Raw genomic sequence first — 6,000 nt, 5'->3', positions numbered from 1 at the left:
TGATTGATGATTTGTACTGATTTGAGCCTGAGAAATGAGATACACATTGACCTCAAGGGGAATGTTACATGTCTAAGCTGGGAGAAGCAATGTCACACGTTTGAGCCTGAAGTGAGGTCACATGTATGGACCTCAAGGTTCCTTGCTACATGTCTGAGCTTAAAAGAAGTGAGGTAACATGTTTGGACCTCAAGGGGAAGGCTACACGTCTAAAGCTTGGAAGAAGCCAGATTACACTTGGGGATCTCAACAGGAAGGCTACACGAGCCTGAAGAAATTCATTCTTGAACCCTTGTATTGATTGTCGATCGACTTGACTAATTTGTTTAAAGAAGTCGCTCATCTATTTGCTTAGAAAAATCATCTATCTATCAAGAAAACCATCATTCAGGAATTTCATCTAGAGATCAATCATTTTCTATTTATAAAGAAATTTATTAAAAGATTCATCATTATCTACCTTGATCAACCCATTTCTATTTTTTGTTTTAATTTTTGGTTCTTTTGATCCTAACAAATTTTATTCTATTCTTTGAAATTTCTTGAGTTCGTATGAATTTTAGATCTCAATTCTCATGTAATTTTGATTTTTTCCTTGAATTTATGGGTTTTTTAATTTCTCCCTAAATGTCATATTTCTCTTTATGACCCTATATTTGCATTATTTTGTTTTTGAAATTTCTAAATTACTTAATATTTTTGATATGTTGAATTTTCATTAATTCTTAAGTTTTCTTGAGTCTTTCTAAAGTTCTCATGACAAGTTTTGGTCACTTCGGTGAATAATATACGCATCAACCACACTTGATCAAGTCCAAAACTCACCAGGATGAAACCGTTAACACGAATTTAGGTGAGACAACTCGCATTGTGAGTAGAAGAGAGAAGTTCATCATGTGAATCCTTGATTTATTTTGCATGTAGGCTTATTTTGCAAGTCGATTCATTCTTGAATTTTTTATCTTTTCATTTTTTTTATTACTTTTATTTGAATTTCCTCTTCTTAAAAAAAAATAAAAAAAAATTGTCTTCTCATCATTTCAAGTGACTTATCTTATTATCAACATGGTTCCCCCATATTTTAATTATTTTGCCCCTTTTCAATTATTGTTTTTTATTGTGTTTTCAATTATTAACTTTTTACATTTTTTTTAGATACACTTATCAGTTAGGGGTGAAAATGTATTTTTCTCCATCCAATCAAAATTCACATTATTATTATTATTATGACTTTTTGTGTATTTTCTCTTCTTTTGGGTGTTTCGTCTATGGAACTCTTTGTCTCATATTGTTTTTTAGGCCCACATGTTGGGGAAGGGCAGCTCTTGTCACATGGGTGCTGACATTAAATTAATAAATGTTATCTGTGTATCACTTTCCTTTCCCTTTCAACATATTGAAATCTTCTTTTTTTTTGTATCTTTGTTTTATGGATTCTAGAGCCCCTTCATATTCATATTCTGACAGATTTTAAATTATGGTTGTTCTACATGGAGCCCATTTGCTATTGCTCAGGTGGCTTTAACTGTAAAAACTTTTTAAATTTTGACCCTCCACAAATTGATGGGTTAAATAGTTAATACTGCACTTATGGGATAGAGGAATAGAACTAGAAGTTCTTAGATCTTACCCTTTTAGAGCCTAGAAATTTTTAGATATTTTCGGAGTAGATTTAAGGTAAAATTTATTCATTAAATTTATGATGTAATCTATTATGAATATGAGAGAAGAGAGTATTATTTCACCGTACATAAAAAATACGTAAGTATTTTCCTATGCCACATCCTATAATTGATTCAAGAAAGGATTTTTTTTTTTTTTTGGAAGTGTTACCCCCTTATACCTTTGTCAAGGTTTTCTTGACATCTATGGCATATTGAAGATTTTCTAAGATCTGGCCTGCAAAATAAGGATTGCTTGAAAGCTTTCATGTTGTGCAACTCTCTAACTTGGTGTAATTTTTCTCTTCAAGTAAATAAGATCAAGTTATTATTGGGCTGTGTGTGTCTTTTTGCAACATGTTGAAGCACATGGTCGACCACTTTCGAATGGTACATCACTAAAAATTATCAATGTACAAACTCTTTTGGCTTCTGCTAAAGCGTTGACCCCCTTTGTGTTTGTGTTGTTACATCTCTCCATAGTTGTTACTTGTTAGTTAAAATCAGTGTATCTCATATCACATACCATATTCATATCATCAAATAGTTTTGTAGAAATGGTTTTGTTTCTAGTAGTGAGTTTGCCTTTTTAATTTATTTGTTAATGCACAGTTTTTAATGTTTCATTTTTTTTTTAAGTTATTATTGGGCTGTGTGTGTCTTTTTGCAACATGTTGAAGCACATGGTCGACCACTTTCGAATGGTACATCACTAAAAATTATCAATGTACAAACTCTTTTGGCTTCTGCTAAAGCGTTGACCCCCTTTGTGTTTGTGTTGTTACATCTCTCCATAGTTGTTACTTGTTAGTTAAAATCAGTGTATCTCATATCACATACCATATTCATATCATCAAATAGTTTTGTAGAAATGGTTTTGTTTCTAGTAGTGAGTTTGCCTTTTTAATTTATTTGTTAATGCACAGTTTTTAATGTTTCATTTTTTTTTTCTAAGTATAATATTAGTGTTTTTACTAACTTTCAATAAACAATCTTTTAACTAAAAGATAATCCAAAGGCACACTAAAAAGATTGAAATCATTTGGGTGAATAGTCTTTGGATTTTATGAATCTTTCCTGTTTATTAATGATGTTTAAACACCATAAAACGTATTTTCATATACTTTTTTATCTACACATATTTTCACAAAATTTAAATAATGTTACTAAAAATCTCTTATCAAACGGGTCTTACTTAATTGTAAACTAGTGATTGTGTATGTTGTGTGAATTGTGATTCGTTTGAAATCGTCCATTTGTTTAGCACTGTACAATTACTGAACTTTTTGTTTAACTATACGTAAGTCGAAGTAAAAAAACAGAAAGAAGAGACACCTTTGTTTTTTTTTCCCTTTTTCTCGGGCATTTCAATTTTTTAAGATTTCTATACATCTTCTACAGTTTTATGCCAAATATATAGCTTTCCGAAAGCTCTCTTCTTTTGTCTCTTTTCACCATTGCCTTTTATGTTTTTTGTTAGTTTCCTCATCCAATATATATATATATATATATAAAACCACAGTTTTGTTTTTGTTTTTCGAGAGAGAAAGAGAGAGAGAGAGAGAGTCCTCTTTGCAATTAAAGGTAGGATGTTTCTCTATAAATTTTATATTTTATACTTTTTTCATTATTATCTCTATATCTTTGTTCTTCATTTATGTGGTTTTGTTGAGACTTCAGATTGGCCATTTCATTTCTCTCTGTCTTAAACTTTATTGGACAATTTTTTTCCCCTTAAAAAAAATGTATGCTAGTTTTAGATAGTTTCTATTTTGGCAAGTTGATGAGAAAGAAGAATATATATACAAGCATTATTTATCACATGCCATAATTTTTTTTTTAGAGAAGATGCTATCATTTATTTGAAACAAAAGTTGAATTTATCTACTTTGTAGTATCTTAAAAATTATATGATAATTTACTAAATGATGGATATTTCAAATATGTTTTGTAAAGTTGTGATTTACAACTATGTTTTATATTAGCTTTATTTCATGACAAAAAATGTTGTATTTGCTTTAATTTTGTTCCTTGCATTTTGTGGGATTTTATTGTATTGGATTTAGTATTAAGTTGGTGAAGAATCGAGCATGAATTGAAGAACAAGTGGATTTCGCAAGAAGCTAACCTGCGAAAGAGCCACATGAGAAGAACATGCTGGAAGTTGAAAAGTCATGCCAGCCTTGAGGATTTCGCGAGTGTCTCGCGGGTAAGGTCTTCTCGCGAGATACCCGTGAAACTCTTTGCCTGTAGGATTTTTAAATGTGAGTTTCTTACCTTTCACCCATACTATATATACCCTCATTACCCACAACAGTATAAAGGAAGTCATTCAGAGCGAAAAATCCTAAATAGGTTTTCTACAATACATACACACACACACACACACACACACCAATCTTTTATAGAGAGAGAGAGAGAGAGAGAGAGAGAGAGCTACTTATCCTTAGTGAGAAATCATTCTAGCCTCTTCTCCTTCTCTCTCCCATTGTCATACCTTGAGAGGAGATTTGTACCCAAATATAACCCATACTCAATTTGAGTGTAGAGAGTATTTTGGAGCTTAATTAGAAGTTTTGGGGATTTGCCAAAAGAAGCCGGTGAGGCTTGGCGGATGCAATCTAGCGTATTGCAGGATTTGGAAAGTTAGAGAAGACATGATTCCGAGAATTCCGTTGGTAGCAGGAGTTTGGAGGGCTCAAGTATATTGGGTAGACTAGACTTGGAGGATTTTTTATTATTCGTGTACTCCAACTTTATTCTCTAGTATATCGATTTACCGCTTGGAGGGCGGTGGAGAGGTTTTTCACCGAGTTCTTTAGTTTCCTCTTCGATAACATGTCTTGGCTTTATCTTGTGGTTACATCTCTCTTCCCTTACTCTTGTGCTTTACATTTATTGTTTGTTGTTCATGTTTTTGCACTAGAGTAGTTATTGGTTTACTGCGCTTCATTTACTCTTTTCCCGCACTTAGATAAGTTAAAGTAAAAGTAATTAAGCCGTAACTTTTAATTTGGGATCTAAACAAGTTCTTGTGTTTTCACACAATTTCAAGCTTTCATACTTCATTTGACTTATTATTTATTAACTAGGTGCAGAACCATGCAATGCATGAGAATAAATAATAATTTTGTATTGCAATATAATGTATAAATTTTTCTCTAAATTTTTTTGAAAATAATTTGTTCTCCCTAAAAATTAAATAATTTTTATTCAGTCTATTTTGGTCCATTCGGATCACTTTGGTTCATTTTGGTCCACTTCGATCTATTTTTGTGCACTTACATAATGGAAAAAGACATGTTTGGGTTGAAAAAAATTTAATCTAAATCCAAATTTATTAAAAAATATATATAAGTCTCAAACTCGTAATATTTAAAATTTTAAGCATAGCATTTATAGTTGCTGCACTTTTGTTGAGCCACATTAATGTAGCATTTTAGTTCACTTTGATATGGCTAAATTTAAGCAAAAGTCTTTCTAAACATAAATGTTATGAATATATAAATGTAATCTTTATGACAGTTATTCATTTGTTTTAATGTTATTATTTTTAAATGAATTCCATTGAGATTGAATATATATTTAAGCAAAATAAATAAATATATACATATATGTATGTATGTATAATTTTTATATATAGACTAGTAGAGTCATGCTTAAGGCTTATTTGTTTAGAAAAAAAGGGTGGGGAATATTCGGCAAAAAATGGGAAAATGGCCCATAACCAATTGATTATGACTATAGTTAAGAACCTAATTCTGCTAAGGCATTGAGAGAATATAGAGCTCAAGTGAGTCACCAAAAATATTTAACGAGGCCTAGAGCAAGTATTTCATGATTATGGCATTTGCAACCAGCATTGTTATTTGCATAACCAAAAACTATTTAGGGGAAATGGATCTTTATTCCCTCATTATTCATGCAAAGGAAAGAATATGTTATTCTCTCATCGAATGTCCCAAAGGCCAGCTATTAATCATTGCTTCGATTGTGGTTTACTGATAATTCAATTTAAAAGTTTATTTAGCGGTTAACAAATTAGAGACGTCTGGGGGGGGGGGGGAAGGGAAAATGGGTTATAACCAATTGATTATGACTATAGTGAAGACCCTTATTCTGCTAAGGCATTAAGAGAATATAGGGCACAAGTGAGTCACCAAAAATATGTAACGAGGCCTAGAGCAAGTATTTCAGGATTATGGCCATTGCAGCCAGCATTGTTTTTCATGCAAAGTAAAGAATATGTTATTCTCTCATCGAATGTCCCAAAGGCCAGCTTTTAATCATTGCTTCGATTGTGGTTTACCGATAATTCAATTTAAAAGTTTATTTAGCG

This window comes from Quercus suber, unplaced genomic scaffold, assembly GCF_002906115.3.
Source record: "Quercus suber isolate HL8 unplaced genomic scaffold, Cork oak 2.0 scaffold_303, whole genome shotgun sequence".
NCBI classification, from domain to species: Eukaryota; Viridiplantae; Streptophyta; class Magnoliopsida; order Fagales; family Fagaceae; genus Quercus; species Quercus suber.
This window is presented reverse-complemented; position numbering follows the sequence as displayed.